Source organism: Chiloscyllium plagiosum, unplaced genomic scaffold (genome assembly GCF_037043375.1).
Source record: "Chiloscyllium plagiosum isolate Xiang-an unplaced genomic scaffold, Cpla_swu_hap1 HiC_scaffold_49, whole genome shotgun sequence".
In the NCBI taxonomy this organism is placed as follows: domain Eukaryota; kingdom Metazoa; phylum Chordata; class Chondrichthyes; order Orectolobiformes; family Hemiscylliidae; genus Chiloscyllium; species Chiloscyllium plagiosum.
Window position 1 is genome coordinate 9,169,343 of NW_028270187.1, and position 14,358 is coordinate 9,183,700.

The window sequence follows — 14,358 nt, forward strand, 5'->3', positions numbered from 1 at the left end:
TGTTTTGCCATGCTAAATTACCCATAGGGCTTTGCAGATTATGGTGGATTGGCCGTGCTAAATTACCGATAATGACCAGGGATGTGCAGGATAGGTGCATTATTCAGGGACAAATTCAGAGCGGTAGGGGAATGCGTCTGGGTGGGTTACCCTCCCAGAAGGTAAGTGTGCACTCGTTGGGCCGAGTGGCCTGCTTCACACTATAGGGTTTCTCTGAAAGAAGGGATTTTTGCAAACTGTGCTCTCCTCCCCTGACACCACAGGACAACGCAAGCGCAGTGCGGACCACCTGGCTGGCCGTCCGGAGCAGGCGCAGTCGGCTTCGCCCCGCCCCTCGCTCCGTTCATGACGTCAGAACGCGGAAATGGCTTTTTCAATTTCAGAGTGAATCTCCCTCCTCTGTGCAAATCCTCGACCTGGGATGGAGAGAGAAGGCGGAAATCTGTTCACTCGTGGCAACTGGAGTGAATCCCGGGAGGGAACAGACTCTGCAAACTCAGGTATGTGTCTTAATTACCCGGGCGACGAGGGACGGAAGAATAGAGATTAGGAAGGGGGAGGGGTAGAGATCTATTTTGTATTTTTACTTTTGAAATGCACCCGATTCCCACAAATAAATGCAAGTTACAAGTACATGCAATATCCCTTATTACATCTTTAAGCTGGCTGCAACGTGTTTGCATCCTCTGTTCTTCCTCCACCTTGGCTCCAACGCATTCTGCTTTCTTGACCCATCCCCACCCACACCCCAACCATCTCCGCCCCTCGCCCCGAGGCATTGATGCTTCCAATCTGACCAGCAAAATTTCGGCTTGTCCCGCCATTCTTAACCGGTTGTCTTTTGTAAGTTCTGAACATTTCCCAATCCTCTCAGTACAGGAGTTAGGAGTTTGTACAGGACATTGGTTAGGCCACTTTTGGAATACAGTATTGTCTGCAATTTCGGTCTCCCCCTCTACTGGAAAAATGGTGTGAAACTTGAAAGAGTGCAGAAAAGATATACAAAGATTTTGACAGGGTTTGAGTGTTTGAGTTGAATACGCTGAGGCTGTTTGCCCTATCGCACTGGATCTTCTTCCCGACCTCCCCGCCCCCACCCCAGTCTGACCTATCACCCTCACCTTGACCTCTTTCCACCTATCACATTTCCGACGCCCCTCCCCCAAGTCCCTCCTCCCTACCTTTTATCTTAGCCTGCTGGACAAACTTTCCCCATTCCTGAAGAAGGGCTTATGCCCGAAACGTCGATTCTCCTGTTCCCTGGATGCTGCCTCACCTGCTGCGCTTTTCCAGCAACACATTTCCAGCTATCGCACTGGAGACTGAGGGGTAACCCGAGAGACATTTAGAGTCATAGAGATGTACAGCACGGAAACAGGCCCTTCGGTCCAACTAGTCCATGTCGAACAGATATCCCAACCTAATCTCGTCCCATTTGCCAGCACTTTGCCATATCCCTGTGAACTTTCGATTCAAATATCCATCCAGATGCCTTTTAAATGTTGCAATTGTACCAGCCTCCAGCAATTCCTCTGGCAGCTCATTCCATACACGCACCACTCTCTGTGTGAAAATGTTGACTCTTAGGTCTCTTTTATATCTTACCCCGCCCACCGTAAATCTAAGCTCTCTAGCTCTGGACTTCCCTACCTCAGCGAAAAAGACTTTGTCGGTTTATCCTATCCATGCCACTCATGATTTTATAAACGTCTATGAGGTCACTCCTCAGCCTTCGACTCTCGAGGGAAAAAAGCCCCAGCCTATTCAGCCTCTCCCTATAGCTCAATCCTCCATCCTGGTGGTGGAGTCCAGAACTAGAGGGTAATAGGTTTAGGGTGTGTGTGTGTGTGTGTGTGGGGGGGGGGGGGGGGGCAGTTTTAAATGTGACCTCAGGGGGAACTTTTTCATTCAGAGGGTGGTCTGTATAAAGAATCAGCTGCCAGAGGAAGTGGTGGATGCTGGTGGAATTAAATGGCATCTGGATGAGTATATGAAAAGGAACAGTTTAGAGGGATATGGGCCAATCAAACTAGATTAGGTTGGGATATCTCTATGACTCTCGCTTGCCCCCAAGCACGTTTGTATGTTCAGTTTCTCTGTGATATCAGTGTCAATGCATTGATGTCTTATTCATCCATCCCAACCCCTTTCTGGGGACGTTAACTATTTCATGTACAGTTGTTTCTCAAGAAGCTGCATTGCAGGTTCATCCTGAATTTACACACTTTTTTTTGCCTCCCAAAATCAGGCCCGCTCAATTCCAGCAGTATCTCAATGTCGTGAAAGATATTAACTTTCAGGTGGAGTTATCCAAAATTCAAAGATGTTTTTACTTTTCTGTCTCTGTAAGATCCTGAATCAGCACCTTCAGGAGAATTAGTTAGAGCGGAGTGAGAACAGAGTGGGAGAAAGAGAGCGTGGGATGGTGCTTTCAATTTTTCAGAATAACAAAAGAAAATAATGTTCCACAGAAAGTGGAATTGCTTTTTCTGAATTTCTACTTTGGACTGATAGTGATGAGTTTTGTAATCTCTTCTTACAGAGTATTTGAAGATCTAAAGGTGGATGTTTCAGAATTAACAGTTGAAAAGCTTATGCCTGTCTCTCCTCCATCGCCAGACCATGGCAACACGACGCCTGGAGGAAGAGTGCCTCATCTTCCGCCTGGGAACCCTCCAACCACAAGGGACGAATGCAGATTTCTCCAACTTCCTCATTTCTCCTCCCCACCTCCTTATCTCAGTCCAACCCTCGGACTCAGCACCGCCTTCTTGACCTGCAATCTTCTTCCCGACCTCTCCGCCCCATCCCCTCTCTGGCCTATCACTCTCACCTTAACCTCCTTATACCTATCGCATTCCCAACGCCCCTTCCCCAAGTCCCTCCTCCCTACCTTTTATCTTAGCCTGCTTGGCACACCCTCCTCATTCCTGAGGACGGGTTTATGCCTGAAACGTCAAATCTCCTGCTCCTTGGATGCTGCCTGACCTGCTGCGCTTTTCCAGCAACACATTTTTCAGCTCTCCTCCTCTGCGGATGCTGCCTGAACTGCTGTGCTTTTCCAACAACGCACTTTTCGACTCTGACTCTCCAGCGTCTGCAGTTCTCACTTTCACTGCAATGTCTGCAATCCATCGGGGCTGCAACGATTTTAGACTATGATCCTGTGAGATGGAGCAAAGCTTTTTGTTTCAGTACGTTTTCAGAATCAATGGAACTGGGTGAGAGAGCCCAGTATTGCAGCACACTGAGTGTGGAACCTGAAATATTTATACAGCCTGGAAAGAGGAGTTCATGGCAGCAAGGGGCTGTACACGCGTTTGTGTACAGCTGAAGCTTCAGCCATGGAGAAACCCGAGGAATTCCAGCCCATGGGGAAACCATGGAAGTGTGGAGACTGCGGGAAAGGCTTTCGTGTCCCATCTGACCTGGAAAGTCATCGACGCAGTCACACCGGGGAGAGGTCGTTCTCCTGCCCTGAGTGTGGGAAGGCATTTACTCGCTCCTCCCACCTGCTGCCCCACTGGCGGGTCCACATCGGGGAGAGGCCCTTTAGCTGCCCCGAATGCGGGAAGGCCTTCGCCGATTCCTCCGCCCTGCTGAAGCATCAGCGGGTCCACACCGGGGAGAGGCCATTCTCCTGCCCCACGTGCGGGAAGGCCTTTACCCGTTACTCCAACCTTATGAGGCACCAGGAGCTCCACACCAGGGGGAGGCCGTTCTCCTGCCCAGAGTGTGGTAAGAGCTTTAACCGCTCCTCCAGCCTGCTGGCCCACCAGTCAGTCCATTCCGGGGAGAAGCCCTTCAGCTGCCTCGAGTACGGGAAGACCTTCAGCAATTCCTCCGGCCTGCTGGCACACCAGCAGGTCCACACAGGGGAGAGGCCATTCACCTGCTCCGTGTGTGGGAAGGGATTCAGTCAGCTGGGCAACCTGCAGAGGCACGAGTGGGTCCACACAGGGGAGAGGCCTTTCAGGTGACCCAAGTGCGGGAAGGAGTCCACTTGCTCCGCTAAGCTGATGACCCATTAGCGGATCCACACCGGGGAGAGGCCGTTCACCTGCTCTCAGTGCGGGAAGGGATTCCTCGATTCTTCCACCCTGCTGACCCACCAGTGGGTCCGCACCAGAGAAAGGCCATTCACCTGCTCCGTGTGCGGGAAAGAATTCAGTCAGGTGGGTAACCTGCGGACACAGCCGAGAGAGACCATTCACCTGCTCTCAGTGTGGGAGGGGATTAATTGATTCTTCCACCCTGCTGACCCACCAGCGGGTCCACACTGGGGAGCAGCTGTTCACCTGCTCCGTGTGCAGGAAAGGGTTCAGTCAGGTGGGCAACCTGCAGATGCACCATCGGGTCCACACCAGGGACAGCCCGCTCACCTGCTCTAAGTGGGAAGGGCTTTATCCACTCCTCCCACCTGCGGACGCACCAGTGAGTTCATTAGCCATTGCAGGGGGTTTGAAGGAGCAACGGCCTCGTGCCGTACATTGGCTGGACAATCGACCCAGCTCTGGGGACTTCCGGGTTCAAATCCTGCAGTGCAAGATGGCAGAGTTGGAATTCGGGCAGAAATCTGGTGTTCTGAATCGAATGATGAAAACAATTTTGGGGAAGAAAAATGTCTAATTCACTCATGCCCTTTTTAGTGAGGGAAACTGCGATTGCGGGTTGCATTCACTCAGTCATCCCAGCTGAATCCTTTACCCGGTCTAGCCATTGCGTGACTCCAGACCCACAGCAGTGTGGTTGATTCTTGACTGCATCCTTCCATCCGCCATCCCAAGAAAATGAGGGAGGAGGAGAAACTTACTTGGATACAGTGTATAGGTTGAAATTGCTGAGCTGACCAATCATAAAGGAAGTGGGGTGGGGAGTATGTGCACTTTGATCTTGAGCTTTTTAAAAATTAAAGCTACATTTTGTACACCTTTTCGCTGGGGAGATCTGAAGCAGGAACAAAGTTGGGTCACAATAAAGGTTTCCTGAACTTCCCGTCATACTCAGACATTGAAATCTCTGGGATTTTAAAGCAGCTCATTTCTTTCATCCTCCAGCAGTAAGTTTCCAATGTTGTGTATCAGAAGGAACAGTGAATGAGTAGCTAGTATCATTAGAAATTGTAAATGTTTCAGGAGTGCGGGTACTGCATTGTTTCATCAGCATTGTAAAGTTTACTGGCAGCACCAGAAGGTGTGGGCTGTGTTCACTAGAAATGAAATGGAGGAGCTTGTTTTGGACTGGGGTGGATAAAGTTAAAAATCACACAACACAGAACCAGGTTATACTCCAACAGGTTTATTTGGGAGCACTAGCTTTCGGAGCACTGCTCCTTCATCGGGTAGCTGTGGAACAGGATCATAAGACACAGAATTTAAAGCAAAAGATTATAGTTTCATGCAACTGAAATGATATATTGAACAAACCTAGATTGCTGTTAAGTCTTTCATCTTTTAGAATGGGTTGCAGGTTTCAGTTCATTAATATGTAATTCCCAGAACTTCCTTCAAGTCACATTCTCAACATAACTTAAGGTTTTATTAAAATAAAGTGCCATCTCAACTCGGACAATATATTAAAGGTGTCAGGTTTGAGTCTGTGTGTATCCCAATCTTGAGTCAGACTGGCTCTACTTCAAAAGTAGAAATTTTAAAAATATTACGTGGACTGACCGTATGCGTTGACTGCCTGCAGATTTTGCATTTTGAGCAAAGTACAACTCAGTAAATGCAAATTCATCCCATCGACTTACGTGTGTGTGTGCATGCGTGTGTGTGTGAGAGAGGAGAGTGTGTGCGAGAGCAAGTATGTATGCATCTGTGCATGCTTGGTAAAGTGTGTGCATGATGGAGTATAAACCTGTGTGTGGGTGGTGTATGTGTGTGTCTATCTGAGACAGAGCATATGTATGAGAGAGGATCTGCGTGAGTGTGTGTGTGAGAAAGTGTATAGTGTAGTGAGGTCATCTGTGATGTGACATGAACCCAAGGTCCCAGTTGAAGCCATCCTCATGAGTTCTGAACTTGGCCATCAGCCTCAGGTCAGCCACTGGAAATGATTAAGCAGTTACATAACACAGTGGAGAGGGCAGGGTAGGACATGTCTTTCAATTTGCAGAAGGTGGGAGGCTCTGGATGTTTTGATCCAGGACAAACACATGCTGGAGGACCTTTGACTCAGAGAGATGGAGCTGGAAGCCAGGCTGCAGACATGTTGTGGGGAAATGGGGAAAGTTAACCGGACACTTTATTCCAAGTGATGGTCATTCCCCACTGCACAGAGCCTTTTGATTGGTTTCAGTAGACAGTATCAGGAGGGTGTGAGTATGAGTCAGGCAGGTAAACAGGATCTGTGAGAGAATTGCAGGGTGGAAAAGGTAACTGGCTGGTGGTGGGAGTAAGAACAACTTTGAGCAGGAGGAGGTGCTGGTAAGGGACAGAATCGTGATAGGGATTGTCTCTGTTCTCTGTAGTTGGCAGCAGGAGGCCAGATGGCATCAGTGTCTGTCTGGTGCAAGATTCAGGAATCCATGTGCTCAGTGCTTGAAAAGTGGAAAAAGGAGGTTGCTGTGGTATGGTCCAGCAATGTCAGGAGGAGGGAGCCTCTGCTGAGGGCACATGAGAAGTTAGAAGCTACAAAGACAAAGCAGAGCCTCAAAGCTCTGGGCGGCACGTTAGCTCAGCAGTTAGCACTGCTGCCTGACAGTGCCAGGGACCTGAGTTTGATTCCACCCTGAGGCGCCTGTCTGCGTGCACTTTGGCATGTTCTCCCCGCTGTGTCTGCACAGGTTACCTCAGGGTGCTTTGGTTTCCTCCCACAGTTCAAAGATGTGCAGTGTAGGGTGGATTGGCTGTGCTGAAGTGCCCAGGGATGAGCAGATTAGGGTGGAAAAGCCATAGGGAATTGCAGGGTGTTGGTGGGATGCTGTTCGGAAGGTCGCTGTGAATTTGATCAGCCAAATGGCCTGCATAGATTATATGATGCTATATTGAGAAATGATTGCCCCAAGTCTGTGAAAGGAGTGGATACCAGTTCATGGGACACTGACACCAGTCCTGGGGAAGATGCGATTTGTGCTGTCTCTCCCCCACCCTCTGTCCATTCTCTCTCTCCTTCCCCCCCCAATCCTGTGCCCATATTCTCTCTCTGCTCCCCCATTTTCTTTCCCTACCATTTGTCCTCCCAGTCTTCTCTTTGCCCCATCCTGTGTCCTCCTGTCCATTTTCTCTCTCTTCCCCCCACCTTTTGCCCTCCTCCATTCTCTCTCTCCTCACACTCTGCAACCCCCCCAATTCTCTCTGCCCTCATTTTGTTTCCCACCACTTTTTGCACCGCCAGTCTTTCTCTACCCCGACACGTCTCTCTCTCCCTCCCCCAGCCTCCACCTCCGTCCATTCTCTCTCCCTTATCCCATAACCGTCCTCCTGCCTTTCTCATGCCTCGAGGCCTCTTTGATTGGTGTAACAAGCCCTCCTAAGAAAAGAGAGAATGGGTGGTGATGACTCTACCTGGGAGACAGGGGTGCATAAGAGGTTGCTGACACTTAAAACTGAGAATACCTAAGATATCTTCAGGAACATGACTAAAGTCTGAAAGCGTGTTCAATTATTTTAGAAAGCTGCAGGCATCTTTCTGAAACTTGCATTGAAATATGCCGTTAGGCCACACAGTTGAGGACAGTCTGGAAGGGGTGATTGGTCTATTCCTAGTCTTGTGAAATTGGTTCTGGCTATGTAGAAACAGTGTCAGAGGGTTGAGGAGAATGGAAACCAACATTTCGTTCCATGCCGATCAGCTGTCTTAAATTAATTTAGTCCCATTTGCCTACATTTGGCCCGTAACCCTCTAAACCCTCCTTATTCATATATCCATCCAGATGCCTTTTAAATGTTGGAATTGTACCAGCCTCCACCACTTCTACTGGCAGCTCAGTCCAAAAACGTACCACCCTCTGTGAAAACGTCACCCCTTAGGTTCCTTTTATTTTATCCCCTTTCACTCTCAACCAATGCCCCTACAGTTTTGGACCTCCTCTAACCTGGGGAAAAGATGTGCAAAAGTTGAGCAGCCAGACAAAATGCAAAAGGAATAAAATGTCGATTCCCTGTCTGCGTGTGTGTGTTTGGGGGGGGGGGGAAGTGTTGGATTCCAGCTCCAGCCATTTTTTTTCTGCTATTGGCATTTGGACATGTAAAAACTGTCGATAACACCAGCGTCTTCAATCGCATTTACCGGTGTCAGTGAAATCCGACGCATGCTCCTCATTCTCCACTGAAACATCCAGCTACCTTCTTTCCATGGACCAATGGAGTACCGGAAGGAGTCTAATCCTCCTGCCAATCAGAGACAACCTGTAGTGCATGAATGCAGAAGTTCACTGCTGCAGAACACTGGTACGTGGGACTAATTTAGTCTGAGACAATAGTCAGCATAGACATGTTAGACTGAAAGGTCTGTTTCTGTGCTGAGTGACTCTGTAACTGAAGCATCGATTCTTTGTTGTTCAAAAATCAGATGAATTCAGCTTTGAGTATATTCAATGACGTCCTAACTACAGGAAGACATCCCCACTTCTGAACTCAATTGCTCTTGTTAATATACCACTTGTCTTGCTTTTGTTTGCTCCACTTGTCCTTGATGCTCCTCTCTGTCAATAAAGATTGAGTTTCACCTTGGATTGCAACTTCCTCCCTTTGTGCAAACACCTGTGAATACCGCACTCTCTTTTCTCACCCCCTTTTCCATTTCTTTTTATAATTCTGGGATTCAATTGTTAACTTGCAGGAACTGAAAGGAAAGGGAGTGAATCCAGGTAGGGGACAGACTCTGGGGAAGTGGTCCAGGTCTGTGTCTTAATTGGCAAACACATGGCAATTGCAATTTTACAATGTGACATTATAGCCTTTGCTGTGGATAAAGAGAGTAGAAATTAGGTGCATTGTTTAAATGATGATACATTTGGATGTGGAGAAAGTGAGGGCTGCAGGTCAAAGTCAAAAAGTGTCATTCTGCAACAGTACCGCAGGACAGGCAGCATCTGAGGAGCAAGAGAGTTGATGTTTTGGGCAGGAGCACTTCATCAGGAATGACGTGTGGATGTAAAAAAGGCTGTAAAAAATTTAAAAGTCACACAACACCAGGTTATAGTCCAACGGGTTCAATTGGAAGCACACTAGCTTTCGGAGCGCCGCTCCTTCATCAGGTAGTTGAGTTTAAAGCTGAGTTCATCTAATTTTTGAACAACAAAGAATCAATGCTTCTGAGGGAAGGCAAGAAAATGGTTTTACTAAATGAATATTTTGCATCAGTATTTACTGTGGAAAAGGATATGGAAGATATAGACTGTAGGGAAATAGATGGCGACATCTTGCAAAATGTCCAGATTACAGAGGAGGAAGTGCTGGATGTATGGAAACGGTTAAAAGTGGATAAATCCCCAGGACCACCCGAGAACTCTGTGGGAAGCTAGAGAAGTGATTGCTGGGCCTCTTGCTAAGATATTTGTATCATCAATAGTCACAGGTTAGGTGCCAGAAGACTGGAGATTGGCAAACGTGGTGCCACTGTTTAAGAAAGGCGGTAAAGACAAGCCAGGGAACTATAGACCAGTGAGCCTGACCTCGGTGGTGGGCAAGTTGTAGGAGGGAATCCTGAGGGACAGGATGTACATGTATTTGGAAAGGCAAGGACTGATTCGGGATAGTCAACATGGCTTTGTGCGTGGGAAATCATGTCTTACAAACTTGATTGAGTTTTTTGAAGAAGTAACAAAGAAGATTGATGAGGGCAGAGCAGTAGATGTGATCTGTATGGACTTCAGTAAGGCGTTTGACAAGGTTCCCCATGGGAGACTGATTAGCAAGGTTAGATCTCATGGAATACAGGGAGAACTAGCCATTTGGATACAGAACTGGCTCAAAAGTAGAAGGCAGAGGGTGGTGGTGGATGGTGGTTTTTCAGACTAGAGGCCTGTGACCAGTGGAGTGCCACAAGGATCGGTGCTGGGCCCTCTACTTTTTGTCATTAACATAAATGATTTGGATATGAGCATAAGAGGTAAAGTTAGTACGTTTGCAGATGACACTAAAATTGGAGGTGTAGTGGACAGCGAAGAGGGTTGCCTCACATTACAACAGGATCTGGATCAGATGGGCCAATGGCCTGAGAAGTGGCAGATGGAGTTTAATTCAGATAAATGCGAGGTGCTGCATTTTGGGAAAGCAAATCTTAGCAGGACTTATACACTTAATGGTAAGGTCCAAGGGAGTGTTGCTGAACAAAGAGACCTTGGAGTGAAGGTTCATAGCTCCTTGAAAGTGGAGTCGCAGGTGGATAGGATAGTGAAGAAGGCGCTTGGTATGCTTTCCTTTATTGGTCAGAGCATTTAGGTTAGGGCAATGTTGGAATATTGTGTGCAATTCTGGTCTCCTTCTTATTGGAAAGATGTTTTGAAACTTGAAAGGGTTCTGAAAAGATTTAGAAGGATGTTGCCAGGGTTGGAGGATCTGAGCTACAGGGAGAGGCTGAACAGGCTGGGGCTGTTTTCCCTGAAGCGTCGGAGGCTGAGGGGTGACCTTATAGAGGTTTACAAAATTATGAGGGGCATGGATAGGATAAATAGACAAAGTCTTTTCCCTGGGGTCGGGGAGTCCAGAACTAGAGGGCATAGGTTTAGGGTGAGAGGGGAAAGATATAAGAGAGACCTAAGGGGCAACCTTTTCACGCAACAACTTGCCACCACAGACGTCAGGCTCACTATAGTTCCCACACAGAGGGTGGTACGTGTATGGAATGGGCTGCCAGAGGAAGTGGTGGAGGCTGGTACAATTGCAACATATAAGAGGCATTTGGATGGGTATATGAATAGGAAGGGTTTGGAGGGATATGGGCAGGGTGCTGGCAGGTGGGACTAGATTGGGATATCTGGTCGGCATGGAGAGGTTGTGCCGAAGGGTCTGTTTCCATGCTGTACATCTCTATGACTCAGTACAGAACAGTTACAGTTACAGAGTCACACAGCACAGAAATAGACCTTTCAGTTCAACGTGTCCATGCTGACTATATTCTCAGACTAAACTAGTCCCACTTACAGTGTTTGGCCCATATCCCTCCTGTTCTTGTACATATCCAGATGTTTTTTAAATGTTGTAACTGTACCTGTATCCACCACTTCATCTGGACATTTATTCCACGACAAACCACTCTTTCTATAAAAATAAAGAAATGGTGCTCCTCATATCTTTTAAAAAATCTTTCTCCTCGCACCTTCAAAATTTGCTCCCTAATCTTGAAACCTCCAACCTAGGAAAAGGACACCCACTGTTAAACTCATGAGGGGTATTGATGAGGTTATAATCCTCCATAAGGTCACCTCACAACCTCCTATGCTACAGTGAAATAAAGTGCCAGCCTATTCACCTAAATGTAGGTATATTCATATGTAGTTACGATCTGTTCAATGCTGGTGCAGGCCCAAAAGACCAAATGGCCTGCACCTGCTCCCATTTCTCATACTCTGTGTCCAGAACAGCAAGAGACCATAAGACAGCGGAGCAGAAATTAGGCCTTTCAGCCCATCAGGTTTGCTCTACAATTCAATCATAGCTGGTATGTATCTCAACCCCATTCTCCCCATAACCATCGATCCCCTTGAACTCAAGAACCTGTCAACCTCAGTCTTAAATATACTCAGTGACCTGGCCTCCACAGCCTCTTGTGGCAATGAATTCCATAGATTCATCACTCTCAGGCTGAAGAAGATTCTTCTCAAATCCATTCTAAAAGGTCTTCCTTATACTCTAAGACTGTGGTCTCGGGTCCTAGTCTCTCCTACCAATGGAAACATCTTCCCTATATCCACCCTATCAAGGCAGTTTTTTTATTCTGTACGTTTCAATTAGATCCCTCCCAAGTGTGGGCCTCTTAATAAACATGAACCAGACCCTTCAGGATTAGGTACAGCAGGGATTAGGTTCAGCAAAGTGAGAATGGAGGGAATGTGTGTGGGATGGAGATTTTCAGCTTTCAGGGAATGCGAGAGGAAAAGAAAGTTTGATTATAAATTAGAATTGATCAGATAGGCTGATGGCCAGAGGAGTGGCAGATGGAGTTTCATTTAGATAAATATGAGGTTATGCATTTTGGTAAGGCAAATCAGGGCAGTTAATGGGGAATGTCACAGAACAAATCGACATTGCAGTACAGCTTCATAGATCCTTGAGAGTGGAGTCGCGGTTAGACAGGATAGTGAAGAAGGCGTTTGGTATGCTTGCCTTTATTGGACAGTGTATTCAGTAGAGGAGGTGGAAGGTCATGTTGCGGTTGTACAGGACATTGTTGGGCCACTTTTGGAATACTGCATTCAGTTCTGGTCTCGCTGCTGCAGGAAAGATGTTGCAAAACGTTGAAAGGGTTCAACAAAAGATGTACAAGGCTGTTGCCAGCATTGGAAACTTTAAGCTGTAGGGAAGAGGCTGAATAGGCTGGGAGTGTTTTCCTTGGAGCGTCGATGGCTGAGGGGTGAACTTATTGAAGTTCATAATGGGCCACCTTATTGAAGTTCATAAGGGGCAGGTGAAATAACCAAGATCATGGTAGCGGAGTCAAAAACTAGAAGGCATAAGTTTGAGGTGTGAGCGAAAAATTTAAAAGGAACGTGAAGGTGGTGCATGTATAGAATGAGCTGCTAGAGGACGTGGTGGAAGCTGATACAATACATTTTAAAAGACATCTGGATGAGTACAGGAGCAGGAAGGGATTAGAGGGATTTGGACCAAATGCTGGCAAATGGGACTATCTGGTTGGCATGGACGAGTTGGACGAAATGTGCTGTCTGACTCTAATTGTCTTTGGTGAAAGAAGTGTCATTGTGAACATTGGACTTTCAGAGAGCTTTCAAAGATACTTTGCCCTTACTGGGAACAGAAGAAGTTGCAGCGAAATCTTTCGTTTGTGAGACAGCAATTGAGTGTGTGAGTACATCTCGGATTTTTGTGAAAAGTGGGAATTCATTGCACTGTAGGGATGAAGTGCTTTAAGGTTTACCGGCAGTAAGTGAAGTGTTAGGTGGGCTCTTGTTTTAAACTGCTCATTTGTTTCAGCCTCTGACATTGTATTTTCAATGCTGTGCATCAGTAACTGGTATCGTTAGAAGCATTATGATTTTCAATACTGCAGGAATTGCATTGTTTCATCAGCATTGTAAAGTTTACTGGCAGCAGCGGGAGACGTGGGCTGTATTCACTGGAAATGATTTAAACAGTTAGGTAACACAAAAAGAGAAGGGCAAGTTGGGACTTGTCTTTCAATTTGCAGACGGTGGGAGGTTCTGGGTGCTGTGATCCAAAGCAAACACAACTGCGGTAAATCATAGAAGCACGACAGTGTGGGATCAGGCCATTCAGCCCATCAAGTCCACACTGACCCTTACGAAGAACATGCCAATCTGAGCCAACCCCACCTTCTCCTACCCTATCCAGTTGTTTTTGCTGGTGAGTGAGACTGGACTAGGAGACATTGGCCTCAAGTTTAGGGGGAATAGATTTAGGATAGAGATGGAGAGGAACTGCTTTTCCCAAACAGCAGTGAATCTATGGAATTCTCTGCCCAAGGAAGCAATAGAGGCAGCTTCATTAAGTATATTCAAGACACAGTTGGATGGGATTTTTGCATGGTAGGGGAATTAAGGGTAGTCGGGATAATGAAGATAGGAGGAGCTGAGATTATCGATAGATCAGCCATGATCTTAATGAATGGCCGAGCAGGCTCAACAGTCCAAATGGCTTCCTCCTGCTTCGATTACTATGAAACTAAACCCTGCATTTCCCACGGTTAACCCACCAAACCTGCACATCCCTGGACAGTATGGCAATTTAGTATGGCCAATCCAAATCAAGGCAGGTGAGCAAGTAGTAATGTGGGAAATAAATGTCAGACAGGGACAAGGAGAATAAATGTACTCGCTGGATTCAAAGCTGGATTCAAAAATCACAAAAATTGGGCAAAAGCTGTGGTGACTGAACGTGTACTGCATCGTAACAAAAGTCAATGAATTGGACTGCACACATTAAAGGAAATTATGATCTGAGACTCCTTACAGAGACATGGCTTCAGGATGACAAGGATTGAATCGTGAATATCGAGGGGGTATGTGGCATTCAAGTTAAATGGGAAGCTAAGTTAAGGGAGAGGGTTGGCACTGCTAATCAAAGCACTGATGACATGGTAGTCTGGTGTCAGCCCAGATTTCAAGTTCTGTTTTCTCTGTCCTCCGTTGATCTCCCTGTTCCCACAGAGTAAGATGTTGTCTATTCTCAGCTCTGCTGGATTTCTGCTGAAACTCTGACCCCCTTTACACCT

At 46.9% G+C, this 14,358-nt stretch overlaps 1 long non-coding RNA gene and 1 pseudogene across 2 annotated transcripts in view; one reads left to right on the forward strand and one right to left on the reverse strand.

Annotated features, from left to right (window-relative positions):
- Positions 1-372: 372 nt before the first annotated feature.
- Positions 373-6,964, forward strand: LOC148135487 (uncharacterized; annotated as a pseudogene). Its single transcript, XR_015755183.1, has 2 exons — positions 373-500; positions 2,543-6,964. The product of XR_015755183.1 is annotated as an uncharacterized LOC148135487 (transcript).
- A 285-nt stretch (positions 6,965-7,249) lies between these two features.
- Positions 7,250-14,358, reverse strand: part of LOC122547020 (uncharacterized) — a 73,314-nt gene continuing 66,205 nt past the window's right edge. Inside the window, exon 8 of the long non-coding RNA XR_015755191.1 lies at positions 7,250-8,351. This is a non-coding gene — a long non-coding RNA (uncharacterized LOC122547020). The remainder of the gene's footprint in view (positions 8,352-14,358) is intronic.